This window comes from Nerophis lumbriciformis, linkage group LG32, assembly GCF_033978685.3.
Source record: "Nerophis lumbriciformis linkage group LG32, RoL_Nlum_v2.1, whole genome shotgun sequence".
NCBI classification, from domain to species: Eukaryota; Metazoa; Chordata; class Actinopteri; order Syngnathiformes; family Syngnathidae; genus Nerophis; species Nerophis lumbriciformis.
The window spans coordinates 2,060,533-2,085,536 of NC_084579.2; the positions used below are offsets into that span (position 1 = coordinate 2,060,533).

At 42.5% G+C, this 25,004-nt stretch overlaps 1 protein-coding gene across 2 annotated transcripts in view; it reads left to right on the plus strand.

The window, feature by feature from the left end:
- LOC133574714 (glutamate receptor ionotropic, delta-1-like) overlaps window positions 1-25,004 on the plus strand; it is a 236,371-nt gene that overhangs the window by 7,968 nt on the left and 203,399 nt on the right. The gene's annotated exons all lie outside the window — the stretch shown is intronic.

A 25,004-nucleotide genomic window follows, 5' to 3' on the forward strand; every position in this document is an offset into this window, starting at 1 on the left:
ATTAGTACATATGTATATAATTTTATTATTACAGTAATTAGTACAGATGCATATGATTGAAATATTACACTAATTAGTACTGATATAACTGAAATATTACACTATTTAGTACAGACATATATAATTCAAATATTACACTAATTAGTACAGACATATATAATTTAAATAGTACACTAATTAGTACAGATATTATTGAAATATTACACTAATTAGTACAGACATATATAATTTATATATTACAGTAATGAGTACAGATGCATATGATTGAAATATTACACTAATTAGTTCTGATATAATTTAAATATTACACTAATTAGTACAGACATATATAATTCAAATATTACACTAATTAGTACAGACATATTTAATTTAAATAGTACACTAATTAGTACAGATATAATTTAAATATTACACTAATTAGTACAGACATATATAATTTATATATTACAGTAATTAGTACAGATGCATATGATTGAAATATTACACTAATTAGTACAGATATGCATGATGTAAATATTGCAATATTTAGTACAAATACTATATATTATATTTATTAAATAAATATATATAATTTGAATATTACAATATTGAGTACACATATATAATTTAAATATTACACTAATTAGTACAGATGTATATAATTGTATTATTACAGTAATTAGTACAGATGCATATGATTGAAATATTACACTAATTAGTACTGATATAATTGAAATATTACACTATTTAGTACAGACATATATAATTCAAATATTACACTAATTAGTACAGACATATATAATTTATATAGTACAGATGCATATGATTGAAATATTACACTAGTTAGTACAGATATAATTTAAATATTACACTAATTAGTACAGATATATATATAATTAAAATATTGCACTAATTAGTACAGATATAATTTAAATATTACACTAATTAGTACATACAGTATATATCATTTAAATATTACACTAACTAGTACAGACATATATAATTTAAATATTACACTAATTAGTACAGATATATATAATTTAAATATTACACTAATTAGTACAGATGTATACAATTAAAATATTACACTAATTAGTACAGCTATAATTTAAATATTACCCTAATTAGTACATCTATATATAATTAAAATATTACACTAACTAAAACAGACATATATAATTAAAATATTACACTAATTAGTACAGATATGTATGATGTAAATATTGCAATATTTAGTACAAATACTATATATTATATTTATTAAATACATATATATAATTTGAATATTACAATATTTAGTACACATATATAATTTAAATATTACACTAATTAGTACAGATGTATATAATTGTATTATTACAGTAATTAGTACAGATGCATATGATTGAAATATTACACTAATTAGTACTGATATAATTTAAATATTACACTAATTAGTACAGACATATATAATTCAAATATTACACTAATTAGTACAGACATATATAATTTAAATAGTACACTAATTAGTACAGATATTATTGAAATATTACACTAATTAGTACAGACATATATAATTTATATATTACAGTAATTAGTACAGATGCATATGATTGAAATATTACACTAGTTAGTACAGATATAATTTAAATATTACACTAATTAGTACAGATATATATAATTAAAATATTGCACTAATTAGTACAGATATAATTTAAATATTACACTAATTAGTACATACAGTATATATCATTTAAATATTACACTAACTAGTACAGACATATATAATTTAAATATTACACTAATTAGTACAGATATATATAATTTAAATATTACACTAATTAGTACAGATGTATACAATTAAAATATTACACTAATTAGTACAGGTATAATTTAAATATTACACTAATTAGTACATCTATATATAATAAAAATATTACACTAACTAAAACAGACATATATAATTAAAATATTACACTAATTAGTACATCTATATTTAATTAAAATATTACACTAACTAAAACAGACATATATAATTAAAATATTACACTAATTAGTACAGATATGTATGATGTAAATATTGCAATATTTAGTACAAATACTATATATTATATTTATTAAATACATATATATAATTTGAATATTACAATATTTAGTACACATATATAATTTAAATATTACACTAATTAGTACAGATGTATATAATTTTATTATTACAGTAATTAGTACAGATGCATATGATTGAAATATTACACTAATTAGTACTGATATAATTGAAATATTACACTATTTAGTACAGACATATATAATTCAAATATTACACTAATTAGTACAGACATATATAATTTAAATAGTACACTAATTAGTACAGATGTATATAATTGTATTATTACAGTAATTAGTACAGATGCATATGATTGAAATATTACACTAATTAGTACTGATATAATTGAAATATTACACTATTTAGTACAGACATATATAATTCAAATATTACACTAATTAGTACAGACAGATATAATTTAAATATTACACTAATTAGCACAGACATATATAATTTAAATAGTACACTAATTAGTACAGATATAATTTAAATATTACACTAATTAGTACATACAGTATATATCATTTAAATATTACACTAACTAGTACAGACATATATAATTTAAATATTACACTAATTAGTACAGATATATATAATTTAAATATTACACTAATTAGTACAGATGTATACAATTAAAATATTACACTAATTAGTACAGGTATAATTTAAATATTACACTAATTAGTACATCTATATATAATTAAAATTTTACACTTACTAAAACAGACATATATAATTAAAATATTACACTAATTAGTACAGACATATATAATTAAAATATTACACTAATGAGTACAGATATGATTTAATATAACACTAATTAGTACATCTATATATAATTAAAATATTACACTAACTAAAACAGACATATGTAATTAAAATATTACACTAATTAGTACAGATATATATAATTAAAATATTACACTAATTAGTACAGATGTATATAGTTGAACTATTACACTAATTAGAGGTGTATGATTGATTGTATTGTGTTGTGTTTCTTGAACAAAGTGGGGTCAAGAGCCATCACTTTATAACAACGGCAGTGTTTGATGAAGGCGCTCGTTAACGGCGAGACAAACGAGGTTAATTATCTGCCCACGACCGTCTGACTGGCCCTAATTAGCGTCCAAATTAGAGCACAAACGAAAGGTTCGCCTTCCTGCTGGAGGAAAACAAGTTGACCTCGTGACCTTTTGGAGAAGAGTTTTATTGCTTTTGTACTTTTATGACCTTTTTGGTGATTATTATTTGTATATATGCTAGGGAATTACCCAGAGTGCTTTGCATCGCCAAGCTTCACTACTTCTTATTTATATTTCATTTCAAAATGAGATAACTTTATTTGTTATTGTTGTTCTATCTTGGTTTGTTGTCACGTCGCCTGTTGCGCCCTAAAAGTGTTGATACTGCAAGTAACGCGCTTGCTACGCTGCAACGTGCATCTTAGTCGGAGCTTTCGTCAACACATTTGGAGGCAGGTGCTGCAGTGCTCTCCCATTTTGAGCCTTCAACCGGAGGTAGAAGTGTCGTTCCGTCTTCCGGCCATCCATAGCGTTTCTGCATTCCCTCCGAGCAACGCAACTAAAACAATTCTTACTCACTAAGTGTTTTCGTGCATATTTGTACGTGCTATCGTAATGTGATCCAGCTAGCGTCGTCAGCGTTAGCTGATATGCTAACACGTTTACGAGTGAGCATTATTAACTTACAGTGGCGTTCTTTCTTTTTGTTTTGTTTCACTTTCACAAATTCCTCAGTTGAAATCGCCATGTAAAATCGCTAATGCTAATGAGTAGCATGTCAATGTATATTAGCGCATTTGTTTTGGGAACGCGGAGTGTGTTTTTTGTGTGTCAATTTCTTTGTTGGCGTGGAGAATTGCGACGTTTACCGGAGGCGGTTTCGGCCGGGTCCGCTCTCAGTGCTGCTGGAGTGACCGCGGAGTGGCAAAAGCGACGCGAAGGTTGACAGTTAACGACGGCGACGCCTCGTCCCTTTCGTTTTTGCCCCCTGCGGGTGGAGAAAGATGGCCGCCGGCGCTCACGCGGTGTTAGCACGTTAGCACGTTAGCACGTTGAAGTCATCCGGCAGACCGTCGCAAGTTGAGAACCGGGAGAGGAACGCGGAGGGGAAAGATGAAATCTATCCACAAGGACGCACACAGCAAGCCCCCGGGCGCGTGTACACACACACACACACACACACACACACACACACACACACACACACACACACACACACACACTGGCTGGTGACGTGAGTTTTGTTGACTGTCTGATCTTCCTCTGCTGCCACTTGAATTTATTTCCCTCTTCACGTCAGTCTGCTGTTCTTTTATTCTGCTTTTATTCCCCCCAAATTCACTTCCTGCCGCTAACGACGCACCGGACACCTCATTAGGCACCCCACTTTAACGAGCAACAATAACTAAGGGCTTTGTGGGCCCGTCACCATGACAACAGACAACAGAAGAGTGTGTGTGTGTGAGGGAAGCAAACGAGGTCACTTCCTGTCCAAACAAGGGCAAATGCGCAGTGACAGGTGTCCACGGCGATGAAACCCCGCCTACTTTTTGCCGCAGAAGTGATGACATCCCGCGGCTAACGTGCACACACTGTGTGTGTCCGGACTCACACCTGCGGGTTGACGAGCAGGCAAACTTTAAAATGCTCCTTTTCTCAATGGAGTTTGGCCGCGACGACTGTGTGACCTCACCTGGTGTGTGCCGACTCACAGGTGATAACCAGGTGAAGTCTGTGTGACCTCACCTGGTGTGTGACGACTCACAGGTGATAACCAGGTGAAGTCGGTGTGACCTCACCTGGTGTGTGGCGTGGAGGTGTGACGACTCACAGGTGATAACCAGGTGAAGTCGGTGTGACCTCACCTGGCGTGTGACGACTCACAGGTGAAAATCAGGTGAAGTCTGTGTGACCTCACCTGGTGTGTGGCGTGGAGGTGTGACGACTCACAGGTGATAATCAGGTGAAGTCTGTGTGACCTCACCTGGTGTGTGACGACTCACAGGTGATAACCAGGTGAAGTCTGTGTGACCTCACCTGGTGTGTGACGACTTACAGGTGATAACCAGGTGAAGTCTGTGTGACCTCACCTGGTGTGTGGCGTGGAGGTGTGACGACTCACAGGTGATAACCAGGTGAAGTCTGTGTGACCTCACCTGGCGTGTGACGACTCACAGGTGATAACCAGGTGAAGTCTGTGTGACCTCACCTGGCGTGTGACGACTCACAGGTGATAACCAGGTGAAGTCTGTGTGACCTCACCTGGCGTGTGACGACTCACAGGTGATAACCAGGTGAAGTCTGTGTGACCTCACCTGGTGTGTGACGACTCACAGGTGATAACCAGGTGAAGTCTGTGTGACCTCACCTGGTGTGTGGCGACTCACAGGTGATAACCAGGTGAAGTCTGTGTGACCGATTGTTTGTGCTAAGGCGCCATCTTTTGGACGAGTTTGCTCACTGCAGTGCTCTTCTGTTTAGTGCTTTCAACCGGAAGTAGAAGTGTTGTCCGTCTTCCAGTCGTCCATAGCGTTTCTGCTGGAAAGGATTCTTTATTCATCACTGAAAGCAACGTTTGTAAGTTTTACAATATAACTACAACAATTCTTACTTACTAAAGCATCTGTAGGAGTGTTTTCATGCATATTTGTATGTGCTATTGTAATGTAACAAAGCTAGCTTCGTTAACATTAGCTAAAATGCTAACACGTTCTGTTCGGACTGAGCTTTCAACCGGAGGTAGAAGTGTCGTTCTGTCATCTAGCCGTCCATAGCGTTTCTACTCGTATAGATTCTTCACTCATCACTCCAAGCAACGTTTGTAAGTTTTACAATATAACTAAAACAATTCTTACTTACAAAATCAGGTAGGGGAAGCAGTGCACTGTCAACACCGTGTATGGTGAGGATGGTGTTCTGCTGACTTTGACTGCGGATGTTGTGGATCGGTGGAGAGAATACTTCGAAGACCTCCTCAATCCCACCAACACGTCTTCCTATGAGGAAGCAGTGCCTGGGGAGTCTGTGGTGGGCTCTTCTATTTCTGGGGCTGAGGTTGCTGAGGTAGTTAAAAAGCTCCTCGGTGGCAAGGCCCTGGGGGTGGATGAAATCCACCCGGAGCTCCTTAAGGCTCTGGATGCTGTGGGGCTGTCTTGGTTGACAAGACTCTGCAGCATCGCGTGGACATCGGGGGCGGTACCTCTGGATTGGCAGACCGGGGTGGTGGTTCCTCTCTTTAAGAAGGGGAACCGGAGGGTGTGTTCCAACTATCGTGGGATCACACTCCTCAGCCTTCCCGGTAAGGTCTATTCAGGTGTACTGGAGAGGAGGCTACGCCAGATAGTCAAACCTCGGATTCAGGAGGAACAGTGTGGTTTTCGTCCTGGTCGTGGAACTGTGGACCAGCTCTATACTCTCGGCAGGGTCCTTGAGGGTGCATGGGAGTTTGCCCAACCAGTCTACATGTGTTTTGTGGACTTGGAGAAGGCATTCGACCGTGTCCCTCGGGAAGTCCTGTGGGGAGTGCTCAGAGAGTATGGGGTAACGGACTGTCTGATTTTGGCGGTCCGCTCCCTGTATGATCAGTGCCAGAGCTTGGTCCGCATTGCCGGCAGTAAGTCGGACACGTTTCCAGTGAGGGTTGGACTCCGCCAAGGCTGCCCTTTGTCACCCATTCTGTTCATAACTTTTATGGACAGAATTTCTAGGCGCAGTCAAGGCGTTGAGGGGATCCGGTTTGGTGGCTGCAGGATTAGGTCTCTGCTTTTTGCAGATGATGTGGTCCTGATGGCTTCATCTGGCCAGGATCTTCAGCTCTCACTGGATCGGTTCGCAGCTGAGTGTGAAGCGACTGGGATGGGAATCAGCACCTCCAAGTCCGAGTCCATGGTTCTCGCCCGGAAAAGGGTGGAGTGCCATCTCCGGGTTGGGGAGGAGACCCTGCCCCAAGTGGAGGAGTTCAAGTACCTCGGAGTCTTGTTCACGAGTGAGGGAAGAGTGGATGGTGAGATGGACAGGCGGATCGGTGCGGCGTCTTCAGTAATGCGGACGCTGTATCGATCCGTTGTGGTGAAGAAGGAGCTGAGCCGGAAAGCAAAGCTCTCAATTTACCGGTCGATCTACGTTCCGATCCTCACCTATGGTCATGAGCTTTGGGTTATGACCGAAAGGACAAGATCACGGGTACAAGCGGCCGAAATGAGTTTCCTCCGCCGGGTGGCGGGGCTCTCCCTTAGAGATAGGGTGAAAAGCTCTGTCATTCGGGAGGAGCTCAAAGTAAAGCCGCTGCTCCTCCACATGGAGAGGAGCCAGATGAGGTGGTTCGGGCATCTGGTCAGGATGCCACCCGAACGCCTCCCTAGGGAGGTGTTAGGGCACGTCCGACCGGTAGGAGGCCGCGATGAAGACCCAGGACACGTTGGGAAGACTATGTCTCCCGGCTGGCCTGGGAACGCCTCGAGGTCCCACAGGAAGAGCTGGACGAAGTGGCTGGGGAGAGGGAAGTCTGGGCTTCCCTGCTTAAGCTGCTGCCCCCGCGACCCGACCTCGGATAAGCGGAAGAAGATGGATGGATGGATGGATGGGCTTGCGCAGCTAGTGGGTCCAAAACCATGACTTCTGTTTTGTTTGATCGGCCGTTTTACTGCCTTGTTACAGACACCGTTTGGGAACAATTAAGGTATGTAAATAAACATTTATTTGTAAATAACAATGTACATATCTGCGACTTATAGTCCGGCGCAGCTAATATATGGAACATGTATTTTCTACTAAAATGTAGTGGGTGTGGCTTATATACAGGTGTGCTCTATAGTCCAGAAAATAAGGTACATGTCAATGAGACAGTTGATGTACAATGCAATATTCTTGGATGGATGTATAGTCCTTATGAAGACATAATAATAATAATAATAATAACAGGGAGCATAGCCACCACCGTGACCCCGAGAGGGACAAGCAGTAGGAATTGGATGAATGGATGAATGGATGGATGGATGGATGGCAGCCTGCCGTGGAGTTATTTAGTCTGTTTAGCTGATTGGAGAGCTAGCTTTCGTAGCTAGAGGGTCCATGACCATGACTTCTGTTTTGTTTGATCGGCCGTTTTACTGCTGTGTTACAGACACTGTTAAGGTATGTAAATAAACACTTCTGTGTAAACAACGTCTATATCTGTGACTTATAGTCCGGTGTGGCTAATATATGGAATCCCCCCCCCCTCCTAAAATGTAGTGGGTGTGGCTTTTCCCACAGGTGCGCTCTATATTTGGGAAAATAGGGAAGTTGTAATGATCGGGTTGGAGCAGTTCACGCTAACAAGCTAACTGCACAAAAACATCACCCTAAATAACAACCAATCAAACACATTTAAAAGGAGAATATGTAAATACGCTCGTTAGCAATTAAAAATAATGAAAGTTGATTGACGGGTCGTGGCCTGACCTTTAGCCTGTTAGCCTTCATGTTAGCGCCACCAGCCTCTTTTGTCCCGCTCTAATTGGTGTCGGTGAAAAGATGGCTTGTTAGTTGCTAGTCAACACGCGGAGGTGTGCGCTCTCTTCATCTCGGCGCACGGCGCGGGAGGAGTGTGCAAAAATGTGCCATATCACCGCATAGATTAGCAGTCCTCCAAAAGAACACACGAGAATTTCACTTTCATTCGTGCTAAAACAGGAAATCAATATTAACAACAAGGATTTTTAGCCATTAGCTGATTGGAGAGCTTACTTGCGCAGCTCGTGGGTCCATGACCATGACTTCTGTTTTGTTTGATCAGCCATTTTACTGCCTTGTTACAGACAATGTTTGTCTGTAAGTCCAAAGTCAAGACTGGAAAGTCTCAAGTCAAGTCCCAAGTCCTGCATTTTGAGTTCCGAGTCCTTTCAAGTCCTTTTAACCACAGACTAATATATTAACACAGATTGTGTATGCTTTTCAAACGCTGTATTTATTTATTAAAACAAGTGCATTTTAAATTGCAGGAAAGAAAATTGTGCTGACATTACACTTTATAATAGCACTATTAACCAGTCATTTTAAACATTAACTCATTCCTTTACAGAACAAACACATTGAAAAATAAAGTGCAAATGTACTTATTTGTACAAAAGTGTTAACATTGAAAAAACATGACATATACGTGAACATAACAAAAAAGTTGTACTTTTTATATGTCAGGGCCCTATGCTGCATTGCATTTGCAAAAGACCAAATTAGCCAAGAGTCTGTCAGTCATTTGTGCACGACGGGGGCGTAGTATGATGCCACCATGGCTGAAAACTCGCTCCACTGGAGCACTGGAGGCAGGCACTGCCAAGACTCTCATGGCCACTCGGAACAGTGAAGGAAGAGTCTTCATGTTCAATGCCCAGAACAAAAGGGGGGAGAGAGTTGTTTTGGGTTGGTGCACTACTTGTAAGTGTATCTTGTGTTTTTTATGTTGATTTAATTAAAAAAAAATAAAAAAATAAAAAAATTATTTCTTGTGCGGCCCGATACCAATCGATCCACGGACCAGTACCGGGCCGCGGCCCGGTGTTTGGGGACCACTGAGGTAAACAACCAACAGTATGTCAGAAAGCTAGCTAAAACGGTACACATATTCATAATATAGTATACATTTTAACTGACCTTTATTTGACTATTTTTGTCTTTTTTTAGGTGGCTAAAATACGCGGTGCTGCTGACCGCCGTCTAACGTTACGTGTGATATATCGACTAACGTAACCCTGCTTAAAAAATCACTGAACAAAAAGTATGAATAAGGTAGTGAACTGCAACAGATTCCCGTGTTTGCAATAACGTTATAACGTTAGCAGTGAGTTTACAGCCTCACTGATTTAACTACACAGCAAATAAAAGTCACGTTACTTAGCCAATAAACGTTATCTTACATTCAAAACTTACCGTTCTTTGTGCAACTTCAAATGCCGGACGAAGTTGGAAGTTGTTGCCTCTCCATCAGTCATTTTGGAACCGCATGTGTTGCATACTGCAAACCGTTTTGTGTTGACCACCTCGTAATTTTTATACCCAAACAAAATTATTTTAGGTATCATTTTTTGTTCACTGGCGTGTGGTTTGGACATGTCTTCTTCGTTGGTTGTCCTGCAATTTGATTGGATGAATGCTGTGTGATGAAAAGAAAGTAGATCTAATTTGATTGGCTGTTGTACTGAGAGCACACCAGCTGACACACGCAACGCTGATAGACAAGTACACGATGAAAAATACCGAGCGCTCCCGAATAACTTTTTCATCTTTGGGTTTTGGGGAAAGTAGCAAGTCATGTCAAGTCATGTCAATTCAAAAGGCTCAAGTCCAAGTGAAGTCACAAGTCATTGATGTTAAAGTCTAAGTCGAGTTGAAAGTCTTTTTACATTTTGTCAAGTCGAGTCTAAAGTCATCAAATTCATGACTCGAGTCTGACTCGAGTCCAAGTCATGTGACTCGAGTCCACACCTCTGGGAGCCGGCGAGCAGCCTAAACTGACAGTTGACAGGTAGAAAACAAAGATACTAAACTGACAGTTGACAGGTAGAAAACAAAGATGCTAAACTGACAGTTGACAGGTAGAAAACAAAGATGCTAACTGACAGTTGACAGGTAGAAAACAAAGATGCTAAACTGACAGTTGACAGGTAGAAAACAAAGATGCTAAACTGACAGTTGACAGGTAGAAAACAAAGATGCTAAACTGACAGTTGACGGGTAGAAAACAAAGATGCTAAACTGACAGTTGACGGGTAGAAAACAAAGATGCTAAACTGACAGTTGACGGGTAGAAAACAAAGATGCTAAACTGACAGTTGACGGGTAGAAAACAAAGATGCTAAACTGACAGTTGACAGGTAGAAAACAAAGATGGTGTTCAGCGTTTTCCTGCTCAAATGAGCGGACTGTTGAAAATAGGAATCGGGGGATTACTTTTCACAAGTAAGATTTAACATTAACGTACTATTGGTTGTATTTTGTGAAAAGAATATTAGCACAGAGTTGAGAAGGATCAAATATCTTCAATATTTGTATGTGAAAATGACAAATTAATCTTCTGGGGGAGGATGACCCCCCCTACAGGGGTTTGCTTTACAAACTTTCAGCCCCACCTAAAACAAAATTCACCAGCCGCCCCTGATTATGATGCATTCTCATTTTAGGCAAAGTATAAGACAATACTTTCTTAACAGTATAATTGTAACTAGGAATAAGTCTTCAAGTAACAATATTCAAATACTAACATTGTTGGGTAAGACAGAATTTGGTTTAATTCTGAATCCAGTGAAACAGATTGGTGGTTTTAGCTGATATAAAGACTTTCAGGTGTTTATATATGTTTATGTTTGAGTATTTGGCAGACGCTTTTATCCAAAGCGACATACATCAAAAATACATATAAAACAATGACTGTAAACATGATCATTTAAGGGAAGAATGTAATAGAAAATATCAATACAAAGTGTCAAGACAGAATCAACTCTCTGCTGCTGCAGCAACAGAGACCCTAACCCTAACTCTAACCCTAGGGTTAGGGTTAGGGTTAGGGTAATGTTAGGGTTAGGGTTAAACTTAGGGTTAGGTTTAGCATTAAGGTTAGGGTTAGGGTTAGGGTAAGGGTTATGGTTAGGGTTAGGTTTAGCATTAAGGTTAGGTTTGGGGTTAGGGTTAGGGTTAGGTTTAGCATTAAGGTTAGGGTTAGGGTTAGGGTAAGGTTAGATACAGTCTATCAGTCCCTAAGATATATAGATATCTAATGTATTCATACATTGTTTATGTAGGATATACGCATGTATATATAACCTCATCATATTGTTTCTTGAACTTAAAAATAGCTGACCGGTTTTTTAGGGTTAGGGTTAGGGTTGGGGTTGGGGTTAGGGTTGGTTTAGGGTTAGGGTTAGGGTTGTGTTACAGTTAGTGTTAGGGTTAAGGTTAGGCTTAGTGTTAGGGTTAGGGCTGGGGTTTGGGTTAGATACAGTCTATAGGTCCCTAAGATATATAGATGTCTAATGTATTCATACATTGTTTATGTAGGATTTACGCATGTATATATAACCTCATCATATTCTTTCTTTAACTTAAAAATAGCCGACCGTTTTTTTAGGGTTAGGGTTAGGGTTAGGGTTAGGGTTGGGGTTTAGGATTAGGGTTAGGGTTAGGGTTGGGGTTGGGGTTAGGATTAGGGTTAGGGTTGGGGTTGGGGTTAGGGCTAGGGTAAGGGTTAGGGTTAGGGTTAGGGTTAGGATTAAGATTAGGGTTAGGCATAAAGAAAAAGAGTTGGTTAGGGTTTGGGCTAGGGTTGGGGTTTAGGGTTAGGGTTAGGGTTAGGGTTTGGGTTGGGGTTGGGGTTAGGATTAGGGTTAGGGTTAGGGTTGGGGTTTGGGTTAGGGTTGGGTTAGGGTTAGGGTTAGGGTTGTGTTACAGTTAGGTTTAGGGTTAATGTTAGGCTTAGTGTTAGGGTTGGGGTTAGGGTTAGGGTTGGGGTTTGGGTTAGATACAGTCTATAGGTCTCTCTGATGTATAGATATCTAATGTATTCATACATTGTTTATGTAGGATATACGCATGTATATATAACCTCATCATATTGTTTCTTCAACTTAAAAATAGCTGACCGTTTTTTTAGGGTTAGGTTTGGGGTTTAGGATTAGGGTTGGGGTTTAGGATTAGGGTTAGAGTTGGGGTTGGAGTTGGGGTTAGGGTTAGGATTAGGGTTAGGATTAGAATTAGGGTTAGGGTTAGGCATAAAGAAAAAGAGTTGGTTAGGGTTAGGGCTAGGGTTGGGGTTTAAGATTAGGGTTAGGGTTAGGTTTAGGGTTAGGGTTAGGTTAGATACAGTCCATAGGTCCGTATGATATATAGATGTCTAATGTATTCATACATTGTTTATGTAGGATATACGCATGTATATATAACCTAATCATATTGTTTCTTTAACTTAAAAATAGCCGACCATTTTTTTAGGGTTAGGGTTAGGGTTAGGGTTAGGGTTGGGGTTAGGGTTGGGGTTTAGGATTAGGGTTAGAGTTGGGGTTGGAGTTGGGGTTAGGTTTAGGGTTGGGGTTAGGGTTAGGCATAAAGAAAAAGAGTTGGTTAGGGTTAGGGCTAGGGTTGGGGTTTAGGATTAGGGTTAGGGTTAGGGCTGGGGTTGGGGTTGGGTTTGGGGTTAGGGTTGTGTTACGGTTAGGGTTAGGTTTAGGGATAGGGTTAGGGTTAGGGTTAGGGTTGGGGTTGGGGTTAGGGTTAGGATTAGAGTTAGGGTTAGGGTTAGGGTTAGATACAGTCTATCGGTCCCTAAGATATATAGATGTCTAACGTATTCATACATTGTTTATGTAGGATATACGCATGTATATATAACCTCATCATATTGTTTCTTCAACTTAAAAATAGCTGACCGTTTTTTTAGGGTTAGGTTTAGGGTTAGGGTTGGGGTTGGGGTTAGGGTTGGTTTAGGGTTAGGGTTAGGGTTGTGTTACAGTTAGTGTTAGGGTTAAGGTTAGGCTTAGTGTTAGGGTTAGGGTTGGGGTTTGGGTTAGATACAGTCTATAGGTCCCTAAATTATATAGATGTCTAATGTATTCATACATTGTTTATGTAGGATATACGCATGTATATATAACCTCATCATATTGTTTCTATAACTTAAAAATAGCTAACCGTTTTTTTAGGGTTAGGGTTAGGGTTAGGGTTAGGGTTGGGGTTTAGGATTAGGGTTAGGGTTAGGGTTGGGGTTGGGGTTAGGATTAGAATTAGGGTTAGGGTTAGGCATAAAGAAAAAGAGTTGGTTAGGGTTAGGGTTAGGGTTGGGGTTGGGTTTAGCGTTAAGGTTAGGGTTAGGTTTAGGGTTAGGGTTAGGTTAGATACAGTCCATAGGTCCCTATGATGTATAGATATCTAATGTATTCATACATTGTTTATGTAGGATATACACATGTATATATAACCTCATCATATTGTTTCTTTAACTTAAAAATAGCCGACCGTTTTTTTAGGGTTAGGGTTGGGGTTTAGGATTAGGGTTAGGGTTAGGGTTAGGGTTGGGGTTGGTGTTAGGATTAGGGTTGGGGTTGGGGTTAGGGTTAGGGTTAGGATTAAGATTAGGGTTAGGCATAAAGAAAAAGAGTTCTTTAGGGTTTGGGCTAGGGTTGGGGTTTAGGGTTAGGGTTAGGGTTGGGGTTAGGATTAGGGTTAGGGTTGGGGTTGGGGTTAGGGTTAGGGTTAGGGTTAGGGTTAGGATTAGGGTTAGGGTTAGGGTTAGGGTTGGGGTTAGGGTTAGGCATAAAGAAAAAGAGTTGGTTAGGGTTTGGGCTATGGTTGGGGTTTAGGGTTAGCGTTAGGGTTGGGGTTGGGGTTAGGATTAGGGTTAGGGTTCTAATTCTAATCCTAACCCTAATCCTAACCCTAACCCCAAACCCAACCCCAACCCCAACCCTAACCCTAACCCTAATCCTAAACCCCAACCCTAACCCTAACCCTAATCCTAAGAAAACGGTCGGCTATTTTTAAGTTAAAGAAACAATATGATTAGAATATATATATATATGCGTATATCCTACATAAACAATGTATGAATACATTAGACATCTATATATCATAGGGACCTATGGACTGTATCTAACCTAACCCTAACCCTAACCCTAAACCTAACCCTAACCTTAACGCTAAACCTAACCCTAACCCTAACCCTAACCTTATCTATATATCATAGGGACCCATAGACTGTATCTAACCTAACCCCAACCCCAACCCTAACCCTAACCCCTAAACCTAACCCTAACCGTAAACAATATGATGAGGTTATATATACATGCGTATATCCTACATAAACAATGTATGAATACATTAGAAATCTATATATCTTAGGGACCGATAGACTGTATCTAACCCTAACCCCAACCCTAACCCTAATCCTAACCCCAACCCCAACCCTAACGCTAACCCTAAACCCCAACCATAGCCCAAACCCTAACCAACTCTTTTTCTTTATGCCTAACCCTAACCCCAACCCTAACCCTAACCCTAACCCTAATCCTAACCCTAACCCTAACCCTAACCCTAACCCTAACCCTAACCCTAACCCCAACCCTAACCCTAATCCTAACCCCAACCCTAACCCTAAACCCCAACCCTAGCCCAAACCCTAAAGAACTCTTTTTCTTTATGCCTAACCCTAAACTTAATCCTAACCCTAACCCTAACCCCAACCCCAACCCTAATCCTAACCCTAACCCTAATCCTAAACCCCAACCCTAACCCTAAAAAAACGGTCGGCTATTTTTAAGTTAAAGAAACAATATGATGAGGTTATATATACATGCGTATATCCTACATAAACAATGTATGAATACATTAGATATCTATATATCATAGGGACCTATGGACTGTATCTAACCCTAACCCCAACCCTAACCCTAATCCTAACCCCAACCCCAACCCTAACGCTAACCCTAAACCCCAACCATAGCCCAAACCCTAACCAACTCTTTTTCTTTATGCCTAACCCTAACCCCAACCCTAACCCTAACCCTAACCCTAATCCTAACCCTAACCCTAACCCTAACCCTAACCCTAACCCTAACCCTAACCCTAACCCCAACCCTAACCCTAATCCTAACCCCAACCCTAACCCTAAACCCCAACCCTAGCCCAAACCCTAAAGAACTCTTTTTCTTTATGCCTAACCCTAAACTTAATCCTAACCCTAACCCTAACCCCAACCCCAACCCTAATCCTAACCCTAACCCTAATCCTAAACCCCAACCCTAACCCTAAAAAAACGGTCGGCTATTTTTAAGTTAAAGAAACAATATGATGAGGTTATATATACATGCGTATATCCTACATAAACAATGTATGAATACATTAGATATCTATACATCATAGGGACCTATGGACTGTATCTAACCTAACCCTAACCCTAAACCTAACCCTAACCTTAACGCTAAACCCAACCCCAACCCTAACCCTAACCCTAACCAACTCTTTTTCTTTATGCCTAACCCTAACCCTAATTCTAATCCTAACCCTAATCCTAACCCTAACCCCAACTCCAACCCCAACTCTAACCATAATCCTAAACCCCAACCCTAATCCTAAACCCTAAACCTAACCCTAAAAAAACGGTCAGCTATTTTTAAGTTGAAGAAAAAATATGATGAGGTTATATATACATGCGTAAATCCTACATAAACAATGTATGAATACATCAGATATCTATATATCTTAGGGACCGATAGACTGTATCTAACCCTAACCCTAACCCTAACTCTAATCCTAACCCTAACCCCAACCCCAACCCCAACCCTAACCCTAACCCTAACCCTATCCCTAAACCTAACCCTAACCGTAACACAACCCTAACCCCAAACCCAACCCCAACCCCAGCCCTAACCCTAACCCTAATCCTAAACCCCAACCCTAGCCCTAACCCTAACCAACTCTTTTTCTTTATGCCTAACCCTAACCCTAATCCTAACCCTAACCCCAACTCCAACCCCAACTCTAACCCTAATCCTAAACCCCAACCCTAACCCTAACCCTAACCCTAACCCTAAAAAAATGGTCGGCTATTTTTAAGTTAAAGAAACAATATGATTAGGTTATATATACATGCGTATATCCTACATAAACAATGTATGAATACATTAGACATCTATATATCATAGGGACCTATGGACTGTATCTAACCTAACCCTAACCCTAACCCTAAACCTAACCCTAACCTTAACGCTAAACCTAACCCTAACCCTAACCCTATCCTTATCTATATATCATAGGGACCCATAGACTGTATCTAACCTAACCCCAACCCCAACCCTAACCCTAACCCCTAAACCTAACCCTAACCGTAAACAATATGATGAGGTTATATATACATGCGTATATCCTACATAAACAATGTATGAATACATTAGAAATCTATATATCTTAGGGACCGATAGACTGTATCTAACCCTAACCCCAACCCTAACCCTAATCCTAACCCCAACCCCAACCCTAACGCTAACCCTAAACCCCAACCATAGCCCAAACCCTAACCAACTCTTTTTCTTTATGCCTAACCCTAACCCCAACCCTAACCCTAACCCTAACCCTAATCCTAACCCTAACCCTAACCCTAACCCTAACCCTAACCCTAACCCTAACCCTAACCCCAACCCCAACCCTAACCCTAATCCTAACCCCAACCCTAACCCTAACCCTAAACCCCAACCCTAGCCCAAACCCTAAAGAACTCTTTTTCTTTATGCCTAACCCTAATCTTAATCCTAACCCTAACCCTAACCCCAACCCCAACCCTAATCCTTACACCAACCCCAACCCTAACCCTAACCCTAACCCTAACCCTAATCCTAAACCCCAACCCTAACCCTAAAAAAACGGTCGGCTATTTTTAAGTTAAAGAAACAATATGATGAGGTTATATATACATGCGTATATCCTACATAAACAATGTATGAATACATTAGAAATCTATATATCTTAGGGACCGATAGACTGTATCTAACCCTAACCCCAACCCTAACCCTAATCCTAACCCCAACCCCAACCCTAACGCTAACCCTAAACCCCAACCATAGCCCAAACCCTAACCAACTCTTTTTCTTTATGCCTAACCCTAACCCCAACCCTAACCCTAACCCTAACCCTAATCCTAACCCTAACCCTAACCCTAACCCTAACCCTAACCCTAACCCCAACCCTAACCCTAATCCTAACCCCAACCCTAACCCTAACCCTAAACCCCAACCCTAGCCCAAACCCTAAAGAACTCTTTTTCTTTATGCCTAACCCTAAACTTAATCCTAACCCTAACCCTAACCCCAACCCCAACCCTAATCCTAACACCAACCCCAACCCCAACCCTAATCCTAACCCTAACCCTAACCCTAATCCTAAACCCCAACCCTAACCCTAAAAACACGGTCGGCTATTTTTAAGTTAAAGAAACAATATGATGCTCGCCTGTATATTGGTTGGGAACATCTCTGCGCTGCTGACCCGTCTCCGCTCGGGATGGTTTCCTGCTGACCCCACTGTGGACTGGACTCTTACTGTTATGCTGGATCCACTATGGACTGGACTCTCACAATATTATGTTAGACCCACTCGACATCCATTGCATTCGGTCTCCCTAGAGGGGGGGGGGTTACCCACATATGCGGTCCTCTCCAAGGTTTCTCATAGTCATTCACATCGACGTCCCACTGGGGTGAGTTTTTCCTTGCCCTTATGTGGGCTATACCGAGGATGTCGTTGTGGCTTGTGCAGCCCTTTGAGACACTTGTGATTTAGGGCTATATAAATAAACATTGATTGATTGATTGATTGATTGATGAGGTTATATATACATGCGTATATCCTACATAAACAATGTATGAATACATTAGATATCTATACATCATAGGGACCTATGGACTGTACCTAACCTAACCCTAACCCTAAACCTAACCCTAACCTTAACGCTAAACCCAACCCCAACCCTAACCCTAACCCTAACCCTAACCCTAATCCTAACCCTAACCCTAACCCTAACCCTAACCCTAACCCCAACCCCAACCCTAACCCTAATCCTAACCCCAACCCTAACCCTAACCCTAACCCTAAACCCCAACCCTAGCCCAAACCCTAAAGAACTCTTTTTCTTTATGCCTAACCCTAATCTTAATCCTAACCCTAACCCTAACCCCAACCCCAACCCTAATCCTAACACCAACCCCAACCCTAACCCTAACCCTAACCCTAATCCTAAACCCCAACCCTAACCCTAAAAAAACGGTCGGCTATTTTTAAGTTAAAGAAACAATATGATGAGGTTATATATACATGCGTATATCCTACATAAACAATGTATGAATACATTAGAAATCTATATATCTTAGGGACCGATAGACTGTATCTAACCCTAACCCTAATGGCGAGCGCCTGGTGGCCGGGCCTGTCCCCATGGGGCCCGGCCGGGCACAGCCCGAAGAGGCAACGTGGGTTCCCCCTCCAATGGACTCACCACCCATAGCAGGGGTCATAGAGGTCGGGTGCGATGTGAGCTGGGCGGCAGCCGAGGGCAGGGCACTTGGCGGTCCGATCCTCGGCTACAGAAGCTAGCTCTTGGGACGTGGAACGTCACCTCGCTGGGGGGGAAGGAGCCTGAGCTAGTGCGCGAGGTGGAGAAGTTCCGGCTAGATATAGTCGGACTCACTTTGACGCACAGCAAGGGCTCTGGAACCAGTTCTCTCGAGAGGGGCTGGACTCTCTTCCACTCTGGCGTTGCCGGCAGTGAGAGGCGACGGGCTGGGGTGGCAATTCTTGTTTCCCCCCGGCTCAGAGCCTGTACGTTGGAGTTCAACCCGGTGGACGAGAGGGTAGCTTCCCTCCGCCTTCGGGTGGGGGAACGGGTCCTGACTGTGGTTTGCGCTTACGCGCCAAACCGCAGCTCAGAGTACCCACCCTTTTTGGATTCACTTGAGGGAGTACTTGAGAGTGCTCCCCCGGGGGATTCCCTCGTTCTACTGGGGGACTTCAATGCTCATGTTGGCAGCGACAGTGAAACCTGGAGAGGCGTGATTGGGAAGAATGGCTGCCCGGATCTGAACCCGAGCGGTGTTTTGTTATTGGACTTTTGTGCCCGTCACAGATTGTCCATAACGAACACCATGTTCAAACATAAGGGTGTCCATATGTGCACTTGGCACCAGGACACCCTAGGCCGCAGTTCCATGATCGACTTTGTAGTTGTGTCATCGGATTTGCGGCCTCATGTTTTGGACACTCGGGTGAAGAGAGGGGCGGAGCTTTCTACCGATCACCACCTGGTGGTGAGTTGGCTGCGATGGTGGGGGAAGATGCCGGACAGACCTGGCAGGCCCAAACGCATAGTGAGGGTTTGCTGGGAACGTCTGGCAGAGTCTCCTGTCAGAGAGAGTTTCAATTCCCACCTCCGGAAGAACTTTGAACATGTCACGAGGGAGGTGCTGGACATTGAGTCCGAATGGACCATGTTCCGCGCCTCTATTGTCGAGGCGGCTGATTGGAGCTGTGGCCGTAAGGTAGTTGGTGCTTGTCGTGGCGGTAATCCTAGAACCCGTTGGTGGACACCGGCGGTGAGGGATGCCGTCAAGCTGAAGAAGGAGTCCTATCGGGTTCTTTTGGCTCATAGGACTCCTGAGGCAGCGGACAAGTACCGACAGGCCAAGCGGTGTGCGGCTTCAGCGGTCGCAGAGGCAAAAACTCGGACATGGGAGGAGTTCGGTGAGGCCATGGAAAACGACTTCCGGACGGCTTCGAAGCAATTCTGGTCCACCATCCGCCGCCTCAGGAAGGGGAAGCAGTGCACTATCAACACCGTGTATGGCGAGGATGGTGTTCTGCTGACCTCGACTGCGGATGTTGTGGATCGGTGGAGGGAATACTTCGAAGACCTCCTCAATCCCACCAACACGTCTTCCTATGAGGAAGCAGTGCCTGGGGAGTCTGTGGTGGGCTCTCCTATTTCTGGGGCTGAGGTTGCTGAGGTAGTTAAAAAACTCCTCGGTGGCAAGGCCCCTGGGGTAGATAAGATCCGCCCGGAGTTCCTTAAGGCTCTGGATGCTGTGGGGCTGTCTTGGTTGACAAGACTCTGCAGCATCGCGTGGACATCGGGGGCGGTACCTCTGGATTGGCAGACCGGGGTGGTGGTTCCTCTCTTTAAGAAGGGGAACCGGAGGGTGTGTTCTAACTATCGTGGGATCACACTCCTCAGCCTTCCCGGTAAGGTCTATTCAGGTGTACTGGAGAGGAGGCTACGCCGGATAGTCGAACCTCGGATTCAGGAGGAACAGTGTGGTTTTCGTCCTGGTCGTGGAACTGTGGACCAGCTCTATACTCTCGGCAGGGTCCTTGAGGGTGCATGGGAGTTTGCCCAACCAGTCTACATGTGTTTTGTGGACTTGGAGAAGGCATTCGACCATGTCCCTCGGGAAGTCCTGTGGGGAGTGCTCAGAGAGTACGGGGTATCGGACTGTCTGATTGTGGCAGTCCACTCCCTGTATGATCAGTGCCAGAGCTTGGTCCGCATTGCCGGTAGTAAGTCGGACACGTTTCCAGTGAGGGTTGGACTCCGCCAAGGCTGCCCTTTGTCACCGATTCTGTTCATAACTTTTATGGACAGAATTTCTAGGCGCAGTCAAGGCGTTGAGGGGATCTGGTTTGGTGGCTGCAGGATTAGGTCTCTGCTTTTTGCAGATGATGTGGTCCTGATGGCTTCATCTGGCCAGGATCTTCAGCTCTCACTGGATCGGTTCGCAGCTGAGTGTGAAGCGACTGGGATGAGAATCAGCACCTCCAAGTCCGAGTCCATGGTTCTCGCCCGGAAAAGGGTGGAGTGCCATCTCCGGGTTGGGGAGGAGATCTTGCCCCAAGTGGAGGAGTTCAAGTACCTTGGAGTCTTGTTCACGAGTGGGGGAAGAGTGGATCGTGAGATCGACAGGCGGATCGGTGCGGCGTCTTCAGTAATGCGGCCGCTGTATCGATCCGTTGTGGTGAAGAAGGAGCTGAGCCGGAAGGCAAAGCTCTCAATTTACCGGTCGATCTACGTTCCCATCCTCACCTATGGTCATGAGCTTTGGGTTATGACCGAAAGGACAAGATCACGGGTACAAGCGGCCGAAATGAGTTTCCTCCGCCGGGTGGCGGGGCTCTCCCTTAGAGATAGGGTGAGAAGCTCTGCCATCCGGGAGGAGCTCAAAGTAAAGCCGCTGCTCCTCCACATCGAGAGGAGCCAGATGAGGTGGTTCGGGCATCTGGTCAGGATTCCAACCGAACGCCTCCCTAGGGAGGTGTTTAGGGCACGTCCCACCGGTAGGAGGCCGCGGGGAAGACCCAGGACACGTTGGGAAGACTATGTCTCCCGGCTGGCCTGGGAACGCCTCGGGGTCCCACAGGAAGAGCTGGACGAAGTGGCTGGGGAGAGGGAAGTCTGGGCTTCCCTGCTTAAGCTGCTGCCCCCGCGACCCGACCTCGGATAAGCGGAAGAAGATGGATGGATGGATGGATATATAACCTCATCATATTGCTTCTTTAACTTAAAAATAGCCGACCGTTTTTTTAGGGTTAGGGTTAGGGTTAGGGTTAGGGTTAGGGTTGGGGTTTAGGATTAGGGTTAGGGTTGGGGTTGGAGTTGGGGTTAGGTTTAGGGTTGGGGTTAGGATTAGAATTAGGGTTAGGGTTAGGGTTAGGCATAAAGAAAAAGAGTTGGTTAGGGTTATGGCTAGAGTTGGGGTTTAGGATTAGGGTTTGGTTTAGGGCTGGGGTTGGGGTTGGAGTTAGGGTTGTGTTACGGTTAGGGTTAGGTTTAGGGTTAGGGTTAGGGTTAGGGTTAGGGTTAGGGTTAGGGTTAGGGTTGGGGTTGGGGTTAGGGTTAGGATTAGAGTTAGGGTTAGGGATAGGGTTAGATACAGTCTATCGGCCCCTAAGATATATAGATATCTAATGTATTCATACATTGTTTATGTAGGATATACGCATGTATATATAACCTCATCATATTGTTTCTTTAACTTAAAAATAGCTAACCGTTTTTTTAGGGTTAGGGTTAGGGTTAGGGTTGGGGTTTAGGATTAGGGTTAGGGTTGGGGTTGGGGTTAGGGTTAGGGTTGGGGTTGGGGATCGGGTTAGGATTAGGGTTAGCATTAGGGTTAGGGTTAGGCATAAAGAAAAAGAGTTGGTTAGGGTTTGGGCTAGGGTTGGTGTTTAGGGTTTGGGTCGGGTTAGGGTTAGGGCTAGGGTTGTGTTAGGGTTAGGATTAGGGTTATTGTTAGATACATTCTATCGGTCCCTAAGATATATGGATTTTTAATGTATTCATACATTGTTTATGTAGGATATACGCATGTATATATAACCTCATCATATTGTTTTGGGTTAGGCTTAGGGTTAGGGTTAGGGTTAGGGTTGTGTTACAGTTAGGGTTAGGGTTAAGGTTAGGCTTTGTGTTAGGGTTAGGGTTGGGGTTAGGGTTAGATACAGTCTATAAGTCCCTAAGATATATAGATATCTAATGTCTTCATACATTTTTTATGTCGGATATACGCATGTATATATAACCTCATCATATTGTTTCTTCAACTTCAAAATAACTGACCGGTTTTTTAGGGTTAGGTTTGGGGTTTAGGATTAAGGTTAGGGTTGGGGTTGGGGTTAGGGTTAGGATTAGGGTTAGGGTTGGGGCTGGGGATAGGGTTAGGATTAGGGTTAGGATTAGGATTAGGGTTAGGGTTAGGCATAAAGAAAAAGAGTTGGTTAGGGTTTGGGCTAGGGTTGGGGTTAGGGTTTGGGTTAGGGCTAGGGTTGTGTTTGGGTTAGGATTAGGGTTAGGGTTAGGGTTAGATACAGTCTATCGGTCCCTAAAATATTTAGATTTCTAATGTACTCATACATTGTTTATGTAGGATATACGCATGTATATATAACTTCATCCTATTGTTTCTATAACTTAAAAATAGCTGACCGTTTTTTAAGGGTTAGGGTTGGGGTTTAGGATTAGGGTTAGGGTTAGGGTTAGGGTTAGGGTTGGGGTTGGGGTTAGGGTTAGGATTAGGGTTAGGGTTGGGGTTGGGGTTGTGGATAGGGTTAGGATTAGGGTTAGGGTTAGGATTAGGATTAGGGTTAGGGTTAGGCATAAAGAAAAAGAGTTGGTTAGGGTTTGGGCTAGGGTTGGGGTTTAGGGTTAGGGTTGGGGTTAGGGTTTGGGTTAGGGCTAGGGTTGTGTTAGGGTTAGGATTAGGGTTCGGGTTAGGGTTAGATACAGTCTATAGGTCCCTAAAATATATAGATTTCTAATATATTTATACATTGTTTATGTAGGATATACGCATGTATATATAACCTCATCATATTGTTTAGGGTTAGGGTTAGGGTTAGGTTTAGGGGTTAGGGTTCGAGTTGGGGTTAGGATTAGGGTTAAGTTTAGGATTAGAGTTAGGGTTAGGCATAAAAAAGGGTTCGTTAGGGTTAGGGCTAGGGTTGGGGTTGGGGTTTAGAATTAGGGTTAGGGTTACGGTTAGGGCTAGGGTTGTGTTACGGTTAGGGTTGGGGTTGGGGTTAGGGTTAGGATTAGGATTAGGGTTAGGGTTAGAATTAGATACAGTCTATCGGTCCCTAAGATATATAGATATATAATGTATTCATACATTGTTTATGTAGGATACACACATGTATATATAACCTCATCATATTGTTTAGGGTTAGGGTTAGGGTTAGGGTTAGGGGTTAGGGGTTAGGGTTGGGGTTGGGGTTAGGATTATGGTTAGGATTAGGCATAAAGAAAAAGAGTTGGTTAGGGTTAGAGCTAGGGTTGGGGTTTAGGGCTAGGGTTAGCGCTAGGGCTAGGGTTGTGTCAGGTTAGGGTTAGGGTTTGGGTTGGGGTTGGGGTTTGGGTTAGGATTAGGGTTAGGGTTAGGGTTAGATACAGTCTATCGGTCCCTAAGATATATAGATATCTAATGCATTCATGCATTGTTTATGTAGGGTTAGGGTTAGGGTTCGGGGTTAGGGGTTAGGGTTAGGGTTAGGGTTAGGGTTGGATACAGTCTATAGGTCCCTAAGATATATAGATATCTAATGTATTCATACATTGTTTATGTAGGATATACGCATGTATATATAACCTCATCATATTGTTTCTTCAACTTAAAAATAGCTGACCGTTTTTCCCCCTTCTCTGGGATTATATTCCCAGTTTTGATCTCGGGCGTCTGGTCACTTATAGACATACTTGCCAACCCTTCCGAATTTTCCGGGAGGCTCCCGAAAATTAAATGTCTCTCCCGAAAATCTCCCGGGACAACCATTCTCCCGACTTTCTCCCCATTTCCAGCCGGACAACAAGGCACGCCCCCTCCAGGTCCATGCGGACCTGAGTGAGGACAGCCTTTCGTCATGAC